Consider the following 27,604-nt stretch of genomic DNA (forward strand, 5'->3'; position numbering starts at 1 on the left):
TTTACATAGGTTTAAAGATTAACTAACGCGTGTCATATTTATAAAATGCTTTTCGGCGAAAGCATACCTAGCCCAGAACATAGCCCAGTTGACAAATTATTACAAACAGTAACCAGCCAAGCAGAAGCGTTACAAAACTCAGAAATGGAGATACAATTAATCCCTTACCTTTGATGATCTTCATATGGTGGCTATCAGAAGACACTTATTTACTCAATAAATGTTCCTTTTGTTCGATGAAGTCTCTTTATATTCAAAAACCTCTGTTTTGTTAGCGCGTTTTCTTCAGTAATCCACAGGCTCAAACTCAGTCAAAACAATCAGACAAAAAAAAAAAATCAAATTGTATCCGTAAAGTTCATAGAAACATGTCAAACGATGTTTATATTCAATCCTCAGTTTGTTTTGTAGCCTAAATTATCTATAATATTTCAACCGGACAATAACGTCGTCAATATAAAAGGTAAACAAGAAATGCACATGCACCTGAAAAATATCTGCGTCAAGTTTGGGTCCACTCGTTCAGACTAGTCTTACTCCCTCATTTATAAGAATACAAGCCTGAAACGATTTCTAAAGACGTGACATCTACTGGAAGGCATAGGAACTGCAAATGGAGTCCTATGTCAATGGATACTGTAATGGCATTGAATAGAAAACTACAAAACCAAAAATAAAACTACTTCCTGAATGGATTTTTCTCAGGTTTTCGCCTGCTAAATCACTTCTGTTATACTCACAGACACTATTTTTGGAAACTTTAGAGTGTTTTCTATCCAAATCTACCAATTATATGCATATCATATCTTCTGGGCCCGAGTAGCAGGCCGTTTAATTTGCTCATGCTTTTCATCCAAAATTCCGAATGCTGCCCCCTACCCTAGAGAGGTTAAATAAATATGGCCTATGCCACTTTAAACAGCACATTACTCAACACTAGTGAGACTCATGTTGCCTGGGGTAGGCCTACAGTATAAGGAAAAATATGACTTGACTCTATTACATATAGAGGATTGGAGGATTCTAAATTAAAACCGAAAGCCACCTCATGGGTCTCCCGTTGGCGGCCTGGGTATCGAACCTGCATCTGTAGCAATCAAAATATAGAGAGGTGTTGGTAAAGGTATATTGTCCTGCTAAAATAGTTGTAGGCTATTGCTTCTAACTTCAATATGCTTTTAAAATAAATAAGACCTACACAACTTTTAACAGCGCATTACTCAACACTAGTGAGACTCATGTCGCCTATGTATGTACCTTAGGTATATCGAAAATATGATGTGACTGTCCGACAATAATTACATGTAGAGGATTGGAGGATTCTAAATTAAAACCAAAAGCCGCCTCATGGGTCTCCTGTTGGCGGCCGGCATGGGTATCGAAACTGCATCTTCAAAGTTTGAATCTGATCCATGTGCACCTTCATCAGATGAGCAGAATGGTACTGCCCTGAGCCCCCATCAATTTGAGTGGGCTGTGACAGAAATAGTAGATGAATTAAGAATTAAAAGTGATTCCAATGCACAAACACTGCGTACACATTTTGAGAATCTGGCAAAACAATCTGCTTTCTTGGCATCCATGCGTTTTTTCAGTGCGGCCCGTTGTCCAGCCCTTTGTCCACTAATCTGTACAGATGGTTGTTGGCATGTTTGTATGCTCTGAAAATTCTAATTCAATGCTCTGCACATTCATTTTTAGTACACAATAATTGTGTTTATTTTTATTGAACCTTTATCACACAGAATGCCTAAACATTGATAAACTATATACCTTTAGTTTTTGTGATCCTCTCAGTTCTGGTTCATTTTCAAGTCTTCTCATGGTTACGGTCCTAACCCTGGAACGGGTAGCACCATAGAAAGAAGCTGGTTGATGAAAACTATGGCCATTTTGTCTGTTCTCTTTGGTCACAATGTCAGTATTTGTATGTAGGGTGATGTTCACACCTTCAGTGGGTGGGCTATGAAGAGTCTATTGTCCTGCTTAATCAGGCTGCAAGTGTTTGAAAACCTGTTTTCAAAATGACACCAGCTGTCCATCACTACTGTAAATAAAAACACAGCATCTTGTTTGCAACTTGTTTTCCAAGTGGGGATAAGGCTTAAGAGGGTGTGAATGATGCCGAATGGGTGTAGACAAATAAGAGCTCTCCCATAGGTGTACCAAAACTTTTAAGGGCCAATTTCTCAAATGTGGGGTTACAAGTTTATCAACTTTCAGAGCAGAATTACGTTCTATTGTTCCTAAATAGCAGTGTATGATATACAATTTTCTAGGTCAGTCTTTACTTTTATCCAATGTAAACACCAACAATTCAGATTTTTGCTACATAAGACCGAATCAAGGTGGTCGGTCACATATATAAAGGTGTATGCCTTTCCAAATCATGTCCAATCAATTGCATTTACCACTGGTGGACACCAATCAAGTTGTAGAAACAACTCAAGGATGATCAATGGAAACAGGATGCAGCTGAGCTCAATTTCGAGTCTCATACCAAAGGGTCTGAATACTTATGTAAATAAACATTTTCTGTTTTAAATGTTTAATACATTTGCAAACATTTCTAAAAACCTGTTTTCACTTTCTCGTTATGGAGTATTGTGTGTGGATTGATGACAGAAAAAAAACAATTTAATACATTTTTTAATAAGGCTGTAACATAACATAATGTGGAAAATATGAGGTGATGGAGGCGAATGAATGGCACGATAATGGGCCTCAGGATCTCATCACGGTATCTTGCCATCAATAAAATGTTTATGCCTGCACATACCATAACCCCACCACCACCGTGGGTTCACAACTTTGACATCAGCAAACCACTCGCCAACACGACGCCATACATGTTCTCTGCAATCTGCCGGGGTACAGTTGATACCAGGATTCAACCTTGAAGAACACACTTCTTTAACGTATCAATGGCCATCGAAGGTTAGCATTTGCCCACTGAAGTCAGTTACGATGCCAAACTGCAGTCAGGTCAAGACCCTGGTGAGGACAATGAGCACTCAGATGAGCTTCCATGAGACGGTGTCTGGCAGTTTGTGCAGAAATTCTTTAGTTGTGCAAACCCACAGATTCATCAGCTGTCCGGTTGGATTGTGTCATAGGCAGGTGAAGAAGCCGGATGTGGAGGTCCTGGGCTAATGTGGAGGTCCTGGGCTGGAGTCATTACACATGGTCTGCAGTTGTTAGGCCAGTTGGACGTACTGCTAAATTCTCTAAAATGACATTGCAGCCAAATTAACATTAAAAACTCTGGCAACAGCTCTGGTGGACATCCCTGCAATCATCATTGTACCTACCCATTTTCTGCATAGAGCTGGCCGTCCGACCAAACTGAGCAACCGGGCAAGAAGGGATTATGTGGTCTGATGAGACAAAAATTGAACTCTTTGCCTGAATGCAAAGCTCTATTTTTGTAGAAAATCAGGCTCAGATCATCACCCATCTAAGACCACCCCTACTATAAAGCATGTTGGTGGCATTGGGAGACTGGTGATGATAGAGGGAACAATGAAGGGAGCCAAATACAGGCCAATCCTTCATGAGAACCTGCTTCAGAATGAATTCTACCTTAGAATGGTTGTCAAGATTTACATTCCAACAGGACAAGCATACAACCAAAGCTATGCTGGAATGGCTTCAGAACTTGAATGTGAATGTTCTTGTGGCACAGCCAAAGCCCAGACTTGAATCCATATTTAAAATCTGTGGAAAGACTTGAAGATTGTTGTTCACTGCCGCTCCCATGTAATTTAACAGAGTTTGAGAATCTGCAAGGAAGAATAGGAGAACATCAAGATGTACAAAGCTGATACAGACATACCCACGATGACTCAAAGCTGCCATTTTTCCAATTAGAAAAATAGGATGTTGTGGCCTATGATGGTCTAGCAATTTGTGATGCCCCCCCCCCAGGGCACCCAAGAAAGTCCAGCAAGTGCCAGGACCGTCTCCTAAAGTTGATTCAGCTGCGGGATTGGGGCACCACCAGTATAGAGCTTGCTCAGGAATGGCAGCAAGCAGGTGTGAGTGCATCTGCACGCACAGTGAGGCGAAGACTTTTGGAGGATGTCCTGGCGTCAAGAAGGGCAGCAGAGAAGCCACTTTTCTCCAGAAAAAACATCAGGGACAGACTGATATTCTGCAAAAGGTACAGGGATTGGACTGCTGAGGACTGGGGTAAAGTCATTTTTTTCTGATGAATCCCCTTTCCGATTGTTTGGGGCAAAAAAGCTTTTCTGGAGAAGACAAGGTGAGCGCTACCATCAGTTCTGTGTCATGCCAACAGTAAAGCATCCTGAGACCATGCATGTGTGGGGTTGCTTCTCAGCCAAGGGAGTGGGCTCACTCACAATTTTGCCTAAGAACACAACCATGAAAAAAGAATAGTACCAACACATCTTCCCGAGAGCAACTTCTCCCAACCATCCAGGAACAGTTTGGTGATGAACAATGCCTTTTCCAGCATGATGAAGCACCTTGCCATAGGCAAAAGTGATAACTAAGTGGCTCAGGGAACAAAACATCGACATTTTGGGTCCATGGGCAGGAAACTCCCCAGACCTTAATCCCATTGAGAACATGGGGTCAATCCTCAAGAGGCAGGTGGACAAACAAAAACCCACAAATTCTGACAAACTCCAAGCATTGATTATGCAAGAATGGGCTACCATCAGTCAGGATGTGGCCCAGAAGTTAATTGACAGCATGCCAGGGCGGATTGCAGAGGTCTTAAAAAGAACGGTCAACTCTGCAAATATTCACTCTTTGCATCAACTTCATGTAATTGTCAATAAAGGTCTTTGACACTTATGAACTGCTTGTAATTATACTTCAGTATTCCATAGTAACATCTGACAAAAATATCTAAAGACACTGAAGCAGCAAACTTTGTGGAAATTAATATTTGTGTCATTTTCAAAACTTTCGGCCACGACTGTAAATCCCACTGCTAATTTGAAACAATGTCTTCTCCTGTTTTTCCTACGCCCTCTACTCACTGTCCTATAATTAAAAGCTGAGTGGGAACTGCCTCCAAAATGAAAAGAAAATGGAAAAAAAGGATGTCACCTGAAAATGGAAAATCAGACACTTATGTCTCATATTGAGTCATGTGTTATAAATATTTGAATAATATAATTTACTGTGTATAGCGCTCACCCAGGATCTTTACAATATATGTCCAGCCAAAATGCATCTCTGATAAAAAAGTTAAGTAACTCAACATATAGTATGGCCATTTTGAACAATGTGGACCAGTGTGGGAGTTATAGCAACACCAGAGTGGAAGGCAAAGATATTTTCTTAAGGTGTTCTACAAATGAAATCCACTGAGAAGGAGAAAACGTTGCGTCTTAAATTGTTTGTAAGAGGAGGTGGGGGGGACTCTTCAGAGTCACCAATTTCTTCTTGTGTGGGATATGAATCATGGGAAACATCCTTAGATTGCATCCATTTGTTATTGTTATGCCGCTTTTATGGCTGAGGGAGAAATATATATAAATCTGAGAGATGATACATTGGAATGGATGGTTTCCTGACTGCCTTTGTGCATTTCCAAAGTGATCGATCATTGGCTTTATCCCACTTGTCAAATGCATTGAATTCAGCAGTTCCAAAGCTGCTGTTGAAGGGAACAAAAGCAAAGTGGTTGTTTTCTACCCAGAAAACCCAGAGGTTTGCTTTGTTAGAGATCCATCTTTTCATAGACTTCTTTATTTTCGTAATTTTGAAGTGTGTCTCATTTTCCAAAATTTCACTTCAGCATGATTTGTTAGCCCAGCATTACTAGAGTGGAGAAAATTAGGGAATAACTGAATACAGCAGAATGGATTGGTATCACAGTACGTTCAACCAGTGTTCTCCAAGCTTGGTCCTGGAGACGCAGTGGGTGTTCCTACTGAACTAATAAACCATTGATTAGTTGAATCAGGTATTAGTGCTGGGCTGTAATAATAACTTTGCACCCAGTGGCTCTCCAGCACCAGGTTTTGAGGGTGAGGCAACAGGGAGGTTGGTTAGACAGGGTTGACAATGTGCAGTGATTTATGATGCAACATATTGGTGGTTAGACAGGGTTGACAATGTGCAGTGATTTATGATGCAACATATTGGTGAAAGCAATTGTAATTCAATCTCATTCAAGACTGACTATCGCTATAAAAACATCATGATAGGATCGCTGTCATTTAAATTAAAGTGATAGTCTCTAAATCCACCTAGTATTTTAGTGAGACGGTTGGTCTGACAAACAGAGCGACTGTAGCCTAGGATCATTTGGAATTAAAGATATTGGGCACAAACCCACATTGAAAGCACTGGGTAACTCATCCTTTTTTCATAATATTAATTCCATTTTGCATTTCAAACACTTTTGTACCTGAGGATATGCACACACACTCTCAAATATATACAGTGGCCTTTTGGTGATTGGAAATGAGTGTCACTTATTGCTTAAATTATAATTCAAACAAGGGGAAAAACACAAACACAGAAGAGGAGTGATTTTTTTATTTACAGATAATCCACAAGGTGCTCTTTAATCATGGAATTATATACTATAGAACAGTGATCATCAACTCGATTCAGCCACGGGCATATTTTTCTTGAGCAGATGGTCGGGATGCCAGAACATAATTACAAATAATTTGTAGACTGCAAATTGACCACAAGAAGCCAAAACAGATATAATATATGAGTAAAACATAATCATTTCAAACCTTGCTCACATTTGTATGCGATCACTTGTTTTCTATGCTTGGGAACAGATTTCAAAACTGCTTGGTGCTGATTTCCTGCTGTTTTTACAGTATTTTATGTCCAACCATGAAAATGTAAAAAGAAATATGTACAGTGCCTCCAAAAAGTATTCACACACCTTTACTTTCACCGGATCCTGACTAGTCTCCCAGTCCCTTCCTGCTGATAAACATCCCCACAACATGCTTCACTATAGATATGGTGCCAGGCATCCTCCAGACATCATGCCTGGCATTCAGGACAAAGGGTTCAAACCTCAGACCAGATAATCTTGTTTCTCAGGGTCTGAGTCCATTAGGTTCCTTTTGGCAAAATACAAGTGGGCTGTCATGTGCCTTTTAATGAGAAGTGGCTTCCATCTGGCCACTCGACCATAAAGCCCTAATTGGTGGAGTGCGGCAAAGATGGTTGTCCTTCTGGAAGGTTCTCCTATCTCCACATAGGAACTCTAGAGCGCTGTCAGAGTGACCATCGGGTTCTTGGTCACCTCCCCGACCAAGAAACTTCTCCCCCGTTTGCTCAGTTTGGAAGGGCGGCCAGCTCTAGGAAGAGTATTGGTGTTTCCACTAATAAAGGAAACCGCTACTAAAGGACACCAATAAGAAGAAGAGATTTGCTTGGGACAAGAAACACGAGCAATGGACATTAGACCGGTGGAAATCTGTCCTTTTTTCTATTGATTCCAATTTTTTGTCGATGAGTGATGGTGTAGGGGTGCTTTGCTGGTGACACTGTCAGTGAATTATTTAGAATTCAAGCAGCCAACAAGTGCTCAGCATATATGGGAACTCATTCAAGACTCTTGAAAAAGCATTCCAGGAGAAGCTGGTTGAGAGAATGCCAAGAGTGTACAAATCATTTCACTACACCCGCAATAACATAATAACATAATAATAAACATGTTTATGTGTCACACCCTGACCTTAGAGATCCTTTTTATGTCTCTATTTGGTTTGGTCAGGGTGTGATTTGGGGTGAGTATTCTATGTTTTATTATTTGTATTTCTATGTTTGGCCGGGTAGGGTGCTCAATCAGAGACACCTGACTATCGTTGTCTCTGATTGAGAACCATACTTAGGTTGCCCTTTTCCCACCTGTCTTTGTGGGAAGTTGACTTTGCTTATGGCACATAGCCTTTAGCTTCACGGTTTGTTTTGTAGTGTTTATTGTTTTGTTCGACGTCATTTCATTCTAATAAAGAAAATGTACGCTCACCACGATGCACCTTGGTCAAGTTCTTTCAACGGCCATGACAGTATATGACAAATACAATTTGATTTCATTTTTAAGCTGTCATCGAGGCAAGGGTGGATACTTTGAGGAATCTAAAATATAATATAACACTTTTTTGGTTACTACATGATTCCATATGTGTTATTGTACAATGTAGAAAACAGTACAAATAAAGAAAATCCTTGAATGAGTAGGTGTGTCCAAACGTTTGACTGGTGCTATATGTGTTTGTGAGAATCTCACCTTTCCACAGAGGGGTCACATTGTGTAGCCCTAACTGCTTGGACATTACAGACATAAGTTGGCAGATAGGCTGTAAATAATTCAGGTGAGTTCCAAGACGCTTGTGAGGGTCATGGAGCAAAATGTAGGGCAAACCGTTTGGACGCTACAGACGATTTTGTGAGTATCCCAATCTTTGGGATGTCTAATGTTCTCACAAACAACATTCTAGTTAATAGTGTTTAACATGATTTTTGAATGACTACCTCATCTCTGCACCACACATACAGATAATTGTAAGGTCCCTTAGTCGAGCAGTGAATTTCATACACAGATTCAACTGCAAAGACCATGGTGTCACACCCTGATGTGTTTCACCAGTCCTCGTTATTGTCTCCACCTCCTCCAGGTGTCGCTTGTTTTCCCCAGTGTTTAAATCCCTGTGTTTTTTATCTCTCTGTCCCAGTTCGTCTTGTATGTTTCCAAGTCAACCAGCGGTTTTCCCGTTCTCCTGCTTTTTGCATTTTCTAGTACTCCTGGATCTGACCCTTGCCTGTTTCTTTGTACACAGGACTTTGTACACACCTGCCTGACCATTCTGCCTGTCTGCCACTCTGTACCTCCTGGACTCTGATCTGCTTTTGACCTTTTTGCCTGTCCACGACCATTCTCTTGCCTACCGCTTTGGATTAATAAACATTGTAAGACGGCCTCCTGTGTCTGCATTTGGGTCTCGCCTTGTACCTTGATACATGGAGGTTTTCAAGAGCCTCACAAAGAAGGGCACTTATTGGTAGATGGGTCTTTTTTCCCCCTCTTTTTTTAAGCAGACACTGAATATCCCTTTTAGCATGGTGAGTTATTAATTACAATTTGGATGGTGTATCAATGCACCCCATCACTACAAAGATACAGGTGTCCTTCCCAATTCAGTTGCCAGAGAGGAAGGAAACCACTCAGGGATTTCACCATGATAGGAGAAAACTGAGGCTGGATCACCAAGATTGTAGTTACTCTACAATACTAACCTAATTCACAGAGAAAAGAAGGAAGCCTGTACAGAATAGAAATGTTCCAAAACAAGCATCCTGTAAAAAATGTGGCAAAGTTATTAATTTCTTGTACTGAATACAAATGTTTTTCTCCATTTTACTTCAGAAAGTATTCATACCCCTTGACTTATTACACATTTGTTTGGATGAAACGGATTATTTTTTCATAATTATTATTTAGATTTTTTTTTTTTTCAGATAACTTGGCGGGGGCACACCTGCAGGCTGCCAGTTGGAGAACCCTGCTCCTCGAGATTTACACGATTATCAAAACATCATGCCAGGGTAAGCTTACAAGAAATACAGCACTTGTTTTATGTGTTTCTAAAACCCACTATGTGACAATGAATGGTGAAAAAACGATTGGAACCATTTCCCTGTTTGACCGCTAGGTTTTATGGATATTTCGACTGTGGTATTCTATGCCCTGGTGACACGAGCATTAACGTACCTGACAGACATATGGACATTTGTTTCAAATATAGGCTCCCAACCAGAAGTGACATAATGAAGCAAAGAGGTGGTACACCTGAGGCTCAGATTTAGTAAATATCACATGGGCTACTGATCTTGGGCTAAATATGGCACTAATGTGTAAGGTTCTTTGAATCTTTTCTGGTGTATATTTTGTGCACATCCCAGATACACATTCCTTAAAAACCCAACGGTGAAGTAAATGCTAAAGCCTCTCATCTTACGACTTTGCAACACAGGACTTTAGTGTCTCACTACTGCAGCAAGCGCAATCAGGAAATGTCAGTGGAACTGTACATAGAAAGGCATTTAACATCCAACAACTAAGCAGCTGAGTAATGAGATGAGAAAACAACCATTATCGTATTATCCTGCCCATCTTTACACATTATAGTGGACATTTGGCTTATTTCATTGTGTCACTCATTCAAGCACTAGTCCTTCTAACAAAAAATAGTATCAAATCTGAAGCAAAAATAGACAATTGTGCATGTAGATCAGCACTGCATCGGAACACTCCAAGCCACACTAGGAGGCCTGCGGGTCTCGAATGCACAGTACACCGGACCAATGCCCTGTGGGGAACAAAAGGGCGGACGATACAGACATTGAGGTCAGTCTCCAAAACAAAACAATCACCCCTATTACTCGCTCTCTCCAAACAGTGAGAAATCCCATTAAAAGTGTGAAAGCCCCATTGGATTTGACCTGCCATCAAGAATGCATTGCACTCTGGCTCCTCATTTGAAGGAGGCCACGACCCTAGAGACTCTGGAACTGATCCATTCTACGCCCACAAACGTTATTTTATTCTCTACTCTAATTTCATTATCTCAACATACAGTTGTCAAAATGTAGCCCTTTAATAATGAATGGATAGTCAGATAAACAAAGAATAGAGAAGACATTTCCAGGTGGAAATAATGACTGACTTGGGGCCCATTGGATAGGCAGAGTGAAGCACCATTGAAATGTGTTAAGATGACAGACGGCTGATGGATATCATTTTCCACCACAGTGTACATTTATCTCTAAACAGTCCACCTAACATTCCAACTGATGTGGAACGTATTCAAATAATAGACGTCACAATTCAGCTTGGGTGTCCAAAATAGATACAGTACATAGGGGTCTGCAGCATTGGTGCTCCAGCTAGCTCATTTCCATGCACATAGATTGGGCTACCGTATGAAGTCTCTGGTTGGTGCCACTTCAGAGCTGCTGCGGTTTATTTTACTTTGGGAGGTACATCAGAATGAATCCAACTATGCAGACTGTGGGGTGAATTTGTTGGGTGACCAGGGCCTTCATTTGAACAAGGTGTTTTTTTAGATTAGAGGCTCCACTTCTCCACTTATTATAGGGGTCGTTTCATGTGATTTCAATAACTTTTTTGACCACACCATATTTGATTTGAATGAAACTTTCTGTACTTATTTTCTCATGGTAGAAATGGTTAGGTGACTTTTTTGTACCTGAATGCCAAAATATTTAGGAGATGGAGGGTCTCAAAGTTGACCCATTTTGCATACCCCGCCCTACTATGAGACATCCATGTCCTCATCACTGAAAAATATAAACAGATGAGTTAGAATCGTGAGGGAATTTCCCATGCGAGTGTGTGGATTCCTGCACACTCCCACGCATCCCCTGAACACTTCAGTGATACAGGAATTTCTGGGGTAGTAAATTCCCAATAATGCATTAACAAGGTTCTTGAAATGTCCAGGTTGTGCGAGTAATGTAAACTCTCAACTGCTGCAAGTGTGTGCCTCTAAGTCATGTGTGGAAGAGAAGCCCAGTGAAAAGCCAACTCTCCTTGTCTCTTAACTTATCTTATTTTCAGGTTGTAACATTTATAAGAATGGTATTAAATACATTTTTATAAAATGTTCTGCAATGTGTTCAATCAAACACTGAAAAAGAGTGATACTCTCAAATGTATGTTTAATGCTCTGTAAACATTCAATAGCAAAGCGCTGCATTGGTGGCTTGGCAACCAAAACAACGTAAAATGAACCTTGTGCTTGTATCTATTACAGGTTCTTGTGCCACTTATTAGGACACTGTGAGACAGGTGTATCTCTCAGGTTTACCTGATGACAGGGCATCATGCCCTGGTTTGTTGTGAACTGAATGCAAAGAAAGGAAGGCCAGAGGAGAAAGCCTTTTTGTGCAAGTAGCTTCTGTGTAACACTAGGTTTATTCCTCATTCATTACTCCTGGTCATTGGAATACACAGGTCATACAAGGCCCTATTACATGTTTCAAGCAAAAAAAGTATGTTTCCTACTCTAGTTCACATGCCTTTAGATCTGTGCACTGGATGTATCACAAGCAAAACGTGCTGCATACTTCATTTGATTATAACGACCATTGGGTAGGTGTTTGTGGGCGATGCATCCACTGCATGGAGCCAAAGGAATCTGGATCCCATTTCAAACAGGTGTTTTCACAATAGTCCAATGACAGTTATTCCACGAGATATCAACAACTGTTTTGGGGGAACTACAATCAAGGAAAGAGTGATAAATGTCAAAGGTTAAAATTCCCCTGGAATATCTCTCAATCTGGGGTTGGTGGGATTGAGGCTCAGAGTGAGAGTATGCATGACTTGAGACTGATGCATTTGTTTACTGTATTCTATTATTTATTTATTTAATTTTTTGCTTCTCCGATGCACAGTCGAGAGCACTTGCAGAGGATGAGAGATATTTGGACAGGAGTTCATGTTGACCCGATTGGCGATTAGGAGGGTGGCCTGAAAAACAGCAAACCACCCTGGGCCAAGCTGGATGACTCCTGTTAGTTGATAATATGCAGGTAAGCATGATATTCAAAGATAAGAATGAAAGTGTTTTTAAAATAATCAAGCAGAGTACTGGCAGGATTCATCCAGCTTGGCACAGATTGAGCCTCCGCGGGGGTTACTTTCATTTCAGGCCCTGCTTAGCCTAAATGCAGATACTATTAACACTTTCTCCTTCTCTACTGAAATGATTTATCCTTCAAGAAGTAATTAAGTGGATTTCAGTGTTTTATTCAAGGAACTAAAACCCTGATACGGGTGCTTGAATTTTATTTCTGAAAATTTGTAGGAACCCTGATGTGTGATTTTAATGATAATACAAATAATTTAATTCATTTATCATTCACTAATTCGTTCATTTAATTATTAATTGTTGGTTTTAATATACTGGTGACATCCACAAAGGCAAGCTAGCAATGACTAGCATTAGCATTTAGTGGGGGCAAATAAGCATGCACAAGCAAATCATTTACTGACATTTATGGGAGCGATGTTATCGGAGATATACGGGACGTGTGCAGGGCTGAACGCGCCTGGAAATTTCCAGAAATGTACACTTGCACACACATTCTCGTTGAAAATGGCAGATTTGGGCACTGATACGCACCTCAATTAGAAAGCAGTGGCTGTACCATAACATGCTACACATTATTTCAGAGCTCAAGCTCTACACTTCACAGCTCTGTATGGGTTCTGAACTTGAGCACTGCACACGACAAGAAATTGCCCCCATCCGTCGCGCTAATTAGGCAACTTTTGCAAATGTTCTGTTGTCTGAGGAAGGGAAATGCTGTGAATTGAGAGCTCGAGGGTATTTTTATAGAGGAGACGTTGAGGATTATAATAAATACTGCTTTGATGTCATGCAAGCAAGCCAAACACCAAATGTGCACTTCACATTTCCACATCATAGAACTCATGTCATATACAGTGGGGCAAAAAAAGTATTTAGTCGGCCAATTGTGCAAGTTCTCCCACTTAAAAAGATGAGAGAGGCCTGTAATTTTCATCATAGGTACACTTCAACTATGACAGACAAAATGAGAAAAAAAAATCCAGAAAATCACTGAGTAGGATTTTTTATGAATTTATTTGCAAATTATGGTGGTAAATCAACTGTCAATTTCGATCAAATTAAAAATGTATTTTTCAAGAAAAGTATACAATTGTTTGACAACCCTGTTTTGTAAGCTATTCAATGATATTTAACTCAACCGTTTATCTTTTACATTGCGGAAGACATGGATGCCTCATGGTAGGGTGGAAAATGGGTCAACTTTGAGCAACTTAACCTCCTAAATATTTTTGCAGTCAGGTATATTAATTATATTCATTTCTGACCACTTCTTCCATGGGCAAGTATGGATAGTAAGTTGCATTCAAATCAAAAAGGGTTTGAAATCAAATGGAACGACCCATAGTTGTCACGCCCTGATCTGTTTCACCTGTCCTTCTGCTTGTCTCCACCCCCTCCAGGTGTCGCCCCACTTCCCCATTATGCCCTGTGTATTTATACCTGTGTTTTCTGTCTGTTACCAGTTTTCTTGTTTGTTCAAGCCTACCAGTGGTTTGTCTCTGCTCCTGGGTTTCTCGTTTTCGCATCCTCCTGGTTTTTGACCTTTTGCTTGTCCTGACCCTGTGCCCGTCCGCCAGACCACTGCCTGTCTCTGAGCCTGCCTGCCTGCCGTCCTGTACCTTGCTCCACCTCTGGATTACTGACCTCTGCCTGCCTGCCGTCCTGCACCTTGGGCTCTGCTCTGGATTATTGACCCCTGCCTGCCTTGACCTGGAGTTTGTGTACGTCAACAGCGCTTCCCTTCTTTTTGTCTACAACCCATAGTTAATGTATGCAAAAGGACTCTACATTTTTACAGTAGGTGGAGAGGAGCTGTACTGTAGATTCAAGACTTCTCTCTCTCTGTGTGTGTGTGACCAAGAATATGGTAATATTACATTAATATACAATATCCGGTAATCATAGCTGTACAGTGGCAAAAGCAACTCTCCATGGGAAGGCACATTTACGGGGTGGAACCCTCCAGCGGGTAAGTCTGAAAGTACAATTTCTGGATATTTGTGGGCATGTGTACAGCCGTAGTCGGACCTGCACATCTCCGATAAACACTTTGTGCACCTTTGATGTCAGCTGCACTAAATCTACGCCCACATCTGCCCATGTCTCTTCCATAAATGTTCATTCACTTGTTTGTTGTGCATGTTTATTTGCCACACTGAATGATAACGCTCTCACTGGTATATTAAAAACACTAATTAGTGAATTATGAATCAATGAATACATGACTTTTAACTGTTTATATTATTGCATTTCAGGGTGCTGTAAATGTTTTCAGAAAAAACATTCAAGCACCACTATCAAATCAAATCAAATTTATTTATATAGCCCTTCGTACATCAGCTGATATCTCAAAGTGCTGTACAGAAACCCAGCCTAAAACCCCAAACAGCAAGCAATACAGGTGTAGAAGCACGGTGGATAGGAAAAACTCCCTAGAAAGGCCAAAACCTAGGTAGAAACCTAGAGAGGAACCAGGCTATGTGGGGTGGCCAGTCCTCTTCTGGCTGTGCCGGGTGGAGATTATAACAGAACATGGCCAAGATGTTCAAATGTTCATAAATGACCAGCATGGTCGAATAATAATAAGGCAGAACAGTTGAAAATGGAGCAGCAGCACAGGTTCAAGGTTTTACCAGCACATCTTGACCAGCTCAAATCGGTCTTATGTAGCAAATACATTTTTTTTTTTACATTGGATGAAATTTCAAATTTTTGAGAAACAATGGGACACTAATTCTGCTTTGAAAGTTGATGAACTTGTAAACTCACTTTTCATAAAAGGGCCTTTAAGTTTTGCTACCTACTGGAGAGCTCTCCTTTGTCTACACCCACTCAGTATTGTTCACACCCTCTTAAGCCAGCCCCACCCATCTCTTTGTAAGGATTCACATGTGAGGTCATGTGCTTAACAGTCAGTAGTGTAGTGAAGATTAAGTCAAAGTTGTAGCCTACAACAAGCAACAATTCCAGGTAAACAAAGTGTCCAGATAAAAATGTTATGAATACTAGATGACTAACCCAGACACACTTGTCTAAAATGGGTCATGTGAAAGAAATGCTATAACTCCCCATTCACATCCAGTGGCAGAAAAAAGTACTATATTGTCATACTTAAGTCATTTAATTAAATTCCTTATATGAAACCAGACGGCACAATTGTATTTTAAATTGATGGATAGCCAGGGGCACAATGTACTTAAGTATCAATAGAAGAAATATAAACCAAACCAGACAGCACTATTTTTGTTTTTTTATTGACAGCGAGCCAGGGGCACACTCCAACACTCAGACATAATTTACAAACGAAGCATGCGTTTAGTGTGTCTGCCAGATCAGAGGCAGTAGGGATGACCGGGGATGTTCTCTTGATAAGTGTGTGAATTGGACAATTTTCCTGTCAAAATGTATTGAGTACATTTGGGTGTCAAGGAAAATGTATGGAGTAAAAAGTACATTGTTTTCTTGACAAATGTAGTGAAGTAAAAGTTGCAAAAATATATAAAAGTACAGATACTACAAGTATTTTTACTTAAGCATTGTACCACTGCCCAAATGCCTTCACACCAGCACACTTTAAATACTGTTACACATGCACTTATCACATAGTATTCCATACATAAGTGAAGGCCATGCAACCGGAGTTTAAACCTGAATGAGGTGCACATGTACATAAACTGAGGCATGTACCATATTTATGTGGTGGACACTATACAGTCACATGATATTGTTGTGGTATGTCACAAAATCATGCTATGACCACATCAATATTCATTTTATACATCAACATTTTGCCAAGTGGATGGTCCCTACAGAAGGTGTAAATGGTACAGCCAAATGGTTACTTGCATAGTAGCAATATCAGAAACAGTGTCAATATAAATTAAATATTCAGTATGTACAAGAACAATATCTGTAGCTAGATTCCTTCCTGTATACATGGATAAAAGCTTCACGGCAGACTGCAACCCCTTTTTATAAGACATCCTGTGTTTCCGTTTAGTTTGCACAGCTTGTTTGGCCCTTTTGTGTTCCACTGATTTCAGAATATGTTATTTTCAGAGTGAGAGAGAGTCAGCATTGCATGGCACGATAGTCCATCACAACCTTTTCCCCACTGACCATTGTCGATAGCGCCTGATAAATTCAGGGCAACAATGTCATTGAGAGAAGTAGTGAGATATTTGCAGTTCTCCATGGTTAACGTTCTATCTTAAAAACAAAAAGGATTATGTACGCATTACGAGCAGCTCATTTTATAGACACAAGATGCAACACAGAAGAACAATCCAAACTCATCTCTCGTCATGTCCAGTCCACTCATTATCTCGGCCAATCATGGCTAGCGGGGAGGTTGTGGTCTTTCTTTGTGGCTAAACCAGCTAGGCTATTAATTTTACAATTTTATTCATATTTTAAAATTACATACCGGTTTGATATTAAGACACATGAAAGTTCAAATGTTCGAAAAGGCATTTCTGCCCAAAAATGCATTTTGATAAAAAAATAACGTTCAGAAGGCTCTCCAGTGAAGTTGTGACTAGTGACATATGCCTAGTTTCCTGAATCGGGTCACATAAACTAAACATCTCTTAGTTCGTTGAATAAACCACACAAATACAGTTCTTGAAGGATACTTAATTTTATTATAGCAGGAGAAGGCAGGTAATAGTATATGCATTTAGGCTAAGCAGGGCCTAAAACTAAAGTAACCCCCATGGAGGCTCAACCTCGGCCAAGGTGGATGACTCCTGCCAGTGCTCTACTTGATTATTTTTTTAAACCCTTTCATTAATCTTTCATTTCAAGTTGTGGTGCTTACCTGCATACATGAGTTAAGTCACAAGTCATGCATATTCTTACAATTCAAGTCTGAATTTCACTTTAAAGAACGATTGCTCCTAAAAACCAACTAATCTCTTTGAAAAATTGTTTTTGTTGCACTGCTTTGATTTATCTTGGCCAGGTCGCAGTTTTTTAAATGAGAACTTGTTCTCAACTGGCCTACCTGGTTAAATAAAGGTGAAATATATATATTTTTAAACTGCCTAAAACATTTTGTGTTAAAATTTACAACAAACGGTAAATAGCATCGTCTAAAATGGAGTTTCGAAACTATGTGAGTCACAACGTGTAATTGAAGGTTGGGTTTGGATTACAAATGTCAACAATTCATGTCCCCTTTTGTTAAGCTCTACATGCAAATCACCCCTCCACCAATTTAGTTCCCCTTTATTGAAGGAGCCTTCGTTGTTTCATTGACACCAACGTGTTTAAAGGATCAAGGCCCGTGAGACGGAAAAGCCCTATGCGGATTGACCATTCCTCCTTCTCGACAATTCATGCTCCCAGCAGGATGCACAGCCAAATATGGCTGGCATGCCCTGCCAAAGGACCCTAGTACTCTACCTTGCAGAATATTTCATTTTGGTTGTGAAATGCATTAGTAAAAAGCTTTGTCCTTACTTACAATTTAATATTTAGCTGTCTATTATATCACGCTGTCACATGCCCTCTGGTCAACACCACCTCATAAGATTGTCTGCTGCAGTTGTTGAAGAGATGTCCAGTTTGCAGCTGGACATTCAGCATAGAGAAGAACAGCAAGGGAGCCCTCATCCGCATCATGCAGACATGCTCTCAATGTGAGCATTCCAATGAATGGAACAGTCAGTCACCCGTCAACGGCAATAGCTTATGATATCCCAAGTGTGTTTATGTGAGCAACCAGTATCTAGGGGACAGGAGCTGACCAACGATGCATCAAAGCGGCTCTGGCAAAGGCCTTACCACTTGCCTGATCACCAACGGTCTTTGATGGGGAGACCAGAATTAGGTTGGTTTATTCTGACCTGTTCAAACTTCAACATAGTATGTGTTTGTTTGTCAGATATCACCTATCCTAACTGCTATTGGTAATAGAACAGTGACTGTGTGTATGCATTCAAAAATGAATCTATTAACCTCTTTGAAACTGGGGGGTACTATTTTCATTTTTGGAAAAATAACGTTCCCAAAGTAAACGGGCTATTTCTCAGGACCAGGTGCTAGAATATGCATATACAGTGGGGCAAAAAAAGTATTTAGTCAGCCACCAATTGTGCTCGTTCTCCCACTTAAAAAGATGAGAGGCCTGTAATTTTCATCATAGGTACACTTCAACTATGACAGACAAAATGAGAAAAAAAATCCAGAAAATCACATTGTAGGATTTTTAACAACACTGTCATCTCAGATTTTCAAAATTTGCATTACAGCCAATGATAGACAAGCATTTGTGTAAGTTTATCATGGCATAATGCTATGCTAGCTCTGCTGGCAGCAGGAAACATTTTCACGAAAATAAGAAAAGCAACCAAATTAAATAATTTGAAGAACTTCGGACGCTTTCACTCAGGAGACTCCCAGTTAGATAGAAAATGTTCCTTTTTTTCCAAAATATTATTTTTGTAGGCGAAATAGCTCCCGTTTCTTCATCATGCTTGGCTGAGAAATCGACCGGAAAATGCTACAACTATAAACCCCAAACCTTTTTCAAAATTTGCTCCATAATATCGACAGAAACACGGCAAACGTTGTTTAGAATCCATCCTCAAGGTGTTTTTAACATGTATATTCGATAATATATCTGTCGAGGCAATTGGTTTCTCATAAGAAGCGATTGGAAAAATGGCTACCTCAGTATTTTACGTGAGATTTTCTGCGGGAGACACCATGTGACCACATGCTATATATGGTCCCTTACGACCATTCTTCAATGGAAATGCCTAAAAAGACGTCACAATGTCGTAGACACCTTGGGGAAAACGTGGAAAACGTAAGCTCATTCACAGCCATATAAGGAGTCATTGGCATGAGGCGGTTTCAAAAAATGCGGCACTTCCTGGTTGGATTTTTATCTCGCCTGTAACATCAGTTCTGTGGCACTCACAGACAATATCTTTGCCGTTTTGGAAACGTCAGAGTGTTTTCTTTCCAAAGCTGTCAATTATATGCATAGTCGAGCATCTTTTCGTGACAAAATATCTTGTTTAAAACGGGAACGTTTTTCATCCCAAAATTTTAATAGCGCCCCCTAATGCATAACTGGTTAATGAATTTATTTGCAAATTATGGTTGAAAATAAATGTTTGGTCAATAACAAAAGTTTCTCTCAATACTTTGTTATATACCCTTTGTTGGCAATGACAGAGGTCAAATGTTTTCTGTAAGTCTTCACAAGATTTTCACACACTGTTGCTGGTATTTTGGCCCATTCCTCCCTGCAGATCTCCTCTAGAGCAGTGATGTTTTGGGGCTGTTGCTGGGCAACACGGACTTTCAACTCCCTCCAAAGATTTTCTATGGGGTTGAGATCTGGAGACTGGCTAGGCCACTCCAGGACCTTGAAATGCTTCTTATGAAGCCACTCCTTCGTTGCCCATGCGGTGTGTTTGGGATCATTGTCATGCTGAAAGACCCAGACATGTTTCATCTTCAATGCCCTTGCTGATGGAAGGAGGTTTTCACTCAAAATCTCACGATAAATGGCCCCATTCTTTCCTTTACACGGATCAGTCGTCCTGGTCCCTTTGCAGAAAAACAGCCCCAAAGCATGATGTTTCCACCCCCATGCTTCACAGTATATAGTTATAGGTCATTTCACAAATTTGGCCACATGGGTACATTTGGGCAACTTGTGTGGGACACCTGTGTGACTTCATGCTAAATGTCATGTAGCTCACCCATTCCTGAAGTTATCAGTCTGAAACTTTGCACACCTACAGGTGCCCCTCTTGTGTTATCCATCAAAATTATCTCCAGCATCCTATCTGACTGTGTGGCTATTCTAGTACATGTGAAAGATGACGCTACAACAATAAAAAACAGAAAACGTATGCTCTTTCTTTCTCTTTACTTCCACCAGATCTACTGTGTTATATTCTCCGACATTCAATTAACATTTCCACAAACTCAGAATGTTTCCATTCAAATGATACCAATAATATGCATATCCTTGCCTCTGGGGCTGAGCTACAGGCAGTTAGATTAGGGTATGTCTTCAGGCGGAAATTGAGAACAAGGGATGCAGCCATAAGAGTTTAAGCCAGCTCTTGGAGACTTGCAAGATGGTGTGATGGAGCCCTGACCAACAGAAAGGCTGGGTACTGACATCTCTGAAGGGAGAGAGACGTGGCACTCAACACATCCCTCATATGGGATAGAAGGTGATTACGAATAGAGTACAGCAAAAATGTCCTGTATTTGCAACATCCTTTTCATTCCATGTGTCACTGATGAACTCTGCCTCAACTTTGCCTATTTCTACAGATGGAAAGGACTGTATATGCTTTGGTTAGATGCCAGCCTTGATCGTTTGATGCCGAGACAATAATTGGGTAGGTTTTATCTGACCTTTTCAAACTTCAACATAGTACCTGTTTATGTGTCATATTTTACCTATCCAAACTGTTGTTGGTAACAGTGACTACAGTATGCGTGTATGTCTTCATAGAAACATGTAGGGTGCCAGCACAAGGAGACTTGCAAGATGGTGTGATGAAGTCCAGACTTATAGACAGGCTTCATATTGTCATCTCTGAATGGAGTGAGACCTGGCACTCTGCATTACAATTTTACAAGAAAACATTTACTTGTTTTCTTTTTTTTTATTATGGCAAGAACAGCTCAAATGAGCGAAGAGACATGACAGTCCATCATTACTTTAAGACATGATGGTCAGTCAATCCGGAAATTGTCAAGAACTTTCTTCAAGTGCAGTCGCAAAAACCATCAAGCACTATGATGAAACTGGCCCTCATGAGGACCACCACAGGAAAGGAAGACCCAGAGTTACCTCTGCTGCAGAGGATAAGTTCATTAGTTACCAGCCTCACAAATTGCAGCCCAAATAAATGTTTCACAGAGTTCAAGTAACAGACCCATCTCAACATCAACTGTTCAGAGGATACTGCATGAATCAGGCCTTCGTGGTCGATTTGCTGCATAAAAAAAACCCTACTAAAGGGCACCAATAAGAAAACGTACTTGTGCCAACAAACACAACAATGGACATTAGACCGGTGGAAATCTGTCCTTTAGTCTGATGAGTCCAAATTTGAGATCTTTGATTCCAATCGCTGTGTCTTTGTGAGACGCAGAGTAGATGAACGGATTATCTCTGTATGTATGGTTCCCACCGTGAAGCATGGAGGAGGAGGTGTAATAGTGTGGGGGCGCTTTTTTTTTGACACTGTCAGTGATTTATTTAGAATTCAAGGCACACTTTACCTACATGGCTACCACAGTATTCTGAAGCAATACGCCATCCCATCTGGTGTGTGATTATCATTTGTTTTTCAACAGGACAATGACCCAACACACCTCCAGGCTGTGTAAGGGCTATTTGACCAAGAACGGGAGTGATGGAGTGCTGCATCAGATGAACTGTCCTCCCCAATCACCCAAGTTGGACCACAGAGTGAAGGAAAAGCAGCCAACAAGTGCTCAGCATATATGGGAACTCCTTCAAGACTGTTGGAAAAGCATTCCAGGTGAAGCTGGTTGAGAGAATGCAAAGAGTGTGGAAAGGGTGGCTACTTTGAAGAATCCCTAATATAAAATATATTTGGATTTGTTTAATGTTTTTTGGTTTCTACATGATTCCATATGTGTTATTTCATAGTTTTGATGTCTTTGCTATTATTCTACAATGTAGAAAATAGTAAAAATAAATATAAATCCTTGAATAAGTAGGTGTCCAGTGCATGGATGAGCGATTTGTCGTCTCTGTCATGGATGCCATGGTTGTCCTTTGTATGAAGATGTAATCCTCAGACAGTTTTTTTTTATACAACAGCCTTCTGTGTTCTCTTTTCGACTCCCTTTTTCCAATCATACTCTGCTTCCACCAGGCATTCCAGTGATTTCAAAACTCTGTCAACTTTTTCTGTGACAACAACACTATTGATCACGGTTTCTTCCCATCACTGTCATCAGAAGACTCTGCAATGTCTGGTTCAATCTGACAACCCAGATGTTCTAGCCGTGTCTGAATCCTGGTTTAGGAAGGCCACCAAAAATCCTTAAATTTCCATCCCTAACTATAACATTTTCTGACAAGATAGAACGGCCAAAGGGGGCAGAGAGAGCCTGCAGAGTTCTGTCATACTCTCCAGATCTGTGTCCAAACAATTCGAGCTTCTACTTAAAAAAATGCACCTTTCCAGAAACTGTTAGATGCCCTCAATCTCACACAATTATCAAGGAACCTATCAGGTACAACCCTAAATCCGTAACCATGGGCACCCTCTTAGACATCATCCTGACCAACTTGCACTCCAAATACACCTCTGCTGTCTTCAATCAGGATCTCAGCGATTATTGCCTCATTGCCTGCATGCATAATGGGTCTGCGGTCAAACGACCACCTGTCATCACTGTCAAATGCTCCCTAAAACACATCAACGAGCAGGCCTTTCTAATCTACATGGCCCGGGTATCCTGGAAGCATATTGACCTCATCCCGTCAGTAGAGGATGCCTGGTTGCTCTATTAATAAATAAAGGTGAAATAAAATAATGAAATTAAAATGTTTTTACCGAAATCAAGGATTTCCTCATGCACCATGGCAGACCAACCCGAACTCATCTCTCGGCATGTCTAGCCCATTCATTATCTCAGCCAATCATGGCTAGCGGGAAGGTTCCTAACTTTTTCCGTGGCTAAACCAACTAGGCTCATCATAACAATTGTATTTGTATTTACAGATGGCATACAAGTTTGTTATTAAGGCACATGAAATTTCACATGTTCCAGAAGGAAGGTCTGACCCAAAACACAGTTTTACATTCAAATTACTCTCATGTGAAGTAGTGAAGTGTGCCTCGTTTCGTGAAACGGGTCACATGTGTTTGTCCCACCCTGCTATCTTTAAGATTAATTCACTAACTGTAAGTAGCTCTGGATAAGACCGTCTGCTAAATGACTAAAATGTAAATGTTAAATGAATGTAAATATGGCTTTGCAAATGTCAAAAGTAATAACATGTCTAGGTTTATAGAGGACAAATGAGCATCTGTGAGGCAGCTGGGGCCAATATTTGAAGTTGCACACACACACGTCGGGATGCAGGTGGCATTATCCTATTTGGGTGAGGGGCCATGATATTATGGCTTTCTGTAATTGAGATGGCTTTGGCTTAAGGGAGGGTAGATTACTGGCTTTGTGGTTGAACAGATGCTCAGTGGTTGCCAGCAAGCAACAAGTCAAACAGCATTCATGATGGACCCTTTGATTATTTATGACAGTATTAAGTCAATACCCTCAGCATCCTTCTCTTTTCAACCTCCTGACCTTCCTCTGTCGTGTGATATGTTGGGATTCCTCTGACTCAGAGAGTGAGGATAATGTCATATCCTGTCTTTTAAGATGAACTGGTTCATATGGTGGCTTTGAAAAGTAGTGCAGCATTTAGGGATTCCACTTTCCACATGCTGACTTCTCTACCTAACCAGTATATCACCTCACAACAGATATAATAGTAAATTGTTCATTTTTAATTCCCAGGAGAAGACATTGAGAAGACATTACCTCACACATTTTTCCGCCCATAGTAATGTCATGATAACTAAGTTACTTAAGTTCATTTTGATTAAATCTTTGCAGTTCAGAGTACATTACCTCCAGTTTGGAGATGACACTGTCACTGTTGTCAGCAGAAGCCACCTTTTTGGGCTCAAAGTTAACACGGAATGACGGATCACACACCCGTTCCATTCGTCATTATCAAGTGTGAGACAATGCTGCTGTAAATTTGTACCTGACATTTTCCAATTTCCATTTAATGAAACTGTGAAAAGTAATTACAGTCCCAATATAATACAATGTAAATGGATCAAACAATGGGCTGTGAGCTGAGCATCTGTAACGAGTTCTGTGTGTTGCTGGTGAGAGAGTCAGGTGCAGGACAGCAGATACGAGTAAAAAAACATGCTTTACTCAAAAAAGACAAATATACAAAGTAACATCTTGAGCACACACAGACGAACCGAAATTACAATAAACAATCACTCACATATACAACATGTAGAACAGGGGGTTAAATAATAAACAAGTAATTGAATAAGTGAAGACAGGTGTGATAAGACAAAGACAAAACAAATGGAAAATGAAAAGTGGATCCGCGATGGCTAGAAAGCCGGTGACGTCGACTGCAGAAAGCCGCCCAAACAAGGAGTGGGACCGACTTCGGCGGAAGTCATGACAGTACCACTCCCCCCCCCCCTTGACGCGCGGCTCTAGCAGTGCGCCGACACCGACCACGGGGACGACACGGAGGACGAGGCGCGGGGCGATCTAGATGGAGACGGTGGAAAACCCAGAGCAACGAAGGGTCCAGGACGTCCTCCACCGACACCCAGCATCTCTCCTCCGGACCGTACCCGTCCCAATCCACGAGGTACTGAAGGCCCCTCTCCCGGCACCTCGAGTCCAGGATGGCTCGAACAGCATACGAATGGTTCAAGCGCTCGGAGGAGACCTGGGACGCCACCCATGTGCACCTACAATGGGCCGTGAGGCGGCAGAAAGCGAGCCCCGCCCGCCACCGCAGCGAGCCGGGGGACAGGGTCTGGATCTCGACCCGGAACCTGCCCCTCCGCCTACCCTTCCAGAAGCTGGGTCCGTGGATTGTGGGGCCTTTTAAAGTCCTGAGGAGACTGAAAGAGGTATGCTGCAAGTTACAGCTTCCCCCAGGTCATCGCATTAATCCCTCGTTCCATGTGTCTCCCCTCAGGCCGGTGGTGGCTGGTCCACTCCAAGAAGCTGAGGTGTGGGAAGTTCCTCCGCCCCCTCTGGACATCGAGGTGGTAATTTAGTCACCCTCTTCTTACAGAAGGCGAGAGCCAAATCGGCATATTCTGAGGGGAGAGGGTAGTAAGTTTTAAGTTCCTCGGCGTACACATCACAGACAAACTGAATTGGTCCACCCACACAGACAGCATCATGAAGAAGGCGCAGCAGCACCTCTTCAACCTCAGGAGGCTGAAGAAATTCATCTTGTCACCAAAAGCACTCAAAAACTTCTACAGATGCACAATCGAGAGCATCCTGTCGGGCTGTATCACCGCCTGGTACGGCAACTGCTCCGCCCACAACCGTAAGGCTCTCCAGAGGGTAGTGAGGTCTGCACAACGCATCACCGGGGGCAAACTACCTGCCCTCCAGGACACCTACACCACCCGATGTCACAGGAAGGTCATAAAGATCATCAAGGACAACAACCACCCGAGCCACTGCTTGTTCACCCCGCTATCATCCAGAAGGCGAGGTCAGTACAGGTGCATCAAAGCTGGGACCGAGAGACTGAAAAACAGCTTCTATCTCAAGGCCATCAGACTGTTAAACAGCCACCACTAACATTGAGTGGCTGCTGCCAACACACTGACTCAACTCCAGCCACTTTAATGATGTAAAATATATCACTAGCCACTTTAAACAATGCTACCTAATATAATGTTTACATACCCTACATTATTCATCTCATATGTATATACTGTACTCTATCATCTACTGCATCTTTATGTAATACATGTATCACTAGCCACTTTAACTATGCCACTTTGTTTACATACTCATCTCATATGTATATACTGCACTCAATACCATCTACTGTATCTTGCCTATGCCGCTCTGTACCATCACTCACTCATATCTTTATGTACATATTCTTTATCCCCTTACACTTGTGTCTATAAGGTAGTAGTTTTGGAATTGTTAGCTAGATTACCTGTTGGTTATTACTGCATTGTCAAAACTAGAAGCACAAGCATTTCGCTACATTCGCATTAACATCTGCTAACCATGTGTATGTGACAAATACAATTTGATTTGATTTGATTTTGATTTGGATGCGCATAGTGGAGACCTGTTCTCGACTTTCCACCATAGTCGCACCGATGGAAACCCCCACACACCTCTCTGAGCATTCTCGTGACCACCCCTCTGTTGCCACAAAATAGTGGGGTCATGACGGGCCAACCAGGGTAAGCCCACCACAGGAAATGCAGGAAAATCAATAAGGAAGAGACTGATTCTCTCCTTATGACCCTCCCGCTTAGCGGTGGCCTCCCTAATCAGCCCTGACCCTAATGGTCGACTATCTAGGGCATGCACAGGGAAGGGCATATCCACAGGAACAAGGGGAATCCCTAAACTAAGTGCAAATGAACGGTCAATAAAATTCCCAGCTGCGCCTGAATCTACAACTGCCTTATGCTGGGAATATGCTGAGGAACCCCCCCAGCACCGACCAGCAGTGTGCCCTCGGCGGCCACAGATGGTGCAGGGAATGGCCCCTCCTCCGGTCACCCTAAGTGCAGCACCTCCCAGCTCCATGGGCGTCGGAGCGGAGGTGCTGGGGGATGGAACTGACAGGTCCCGATCCGAATGTCCATGGGCAGCCAGCAGGTTGTCCAGCTGGATGGATATGTCCACCAGCTGGTCTAATGTGAGGGTGGTGTCTCGGCAGGCCAACTCCCGAAGGGACGACCTCGCACAGACTGCACCTGTAGTCATCAATCAGGGCCCTGTCGTTGCTTCCGGCTAGGGTCCTGAAGTCCATGGCAAAATCCTGCGCGCTCCTCGTCCCCTGCCTTAGGTGGAACAGACGATCAACCGGTGGTCGAACACAGCCCGAAAGCGGCGGGTGAACTCTGCATAATGGTCCAATGCCGCGTCTCCCTCACTCCATATGGCGTTGGCCCACTCCAGGGCTTTGCCTGAGAGGCAGGAGACGAGGGCGAACACACTCTCATGCCCCGAAGGAGCCGGGTGGACGATCACCAGGTAGACCTCCAGCTGCAGTAGAAACCCCTGGCATCCGGCAGCCATCCCATCATACTCCCTCGGGAGCGCGAGTCGAATCCCTCTGGGACCAAATGGAAGAGGGGTGGACAGTGGGACCTGTTGTAGTGGAGCTGGAAGTGCTG

This window comes from Oncorhynchus kisutch, linkage group LG15 (assembly GCF_002021735.2).
Source record: "Oncorhynchus kisutch isolate 150728-3 linkage group LG15, Okis_V2, whole genome shotgun sequence".
NCBI lineage: Eukaryota > Metazoa > Chordata > Actinopteri > Salmoniformes > Salmonidae > Oncorhynchus > Oncorhynchus kisutch.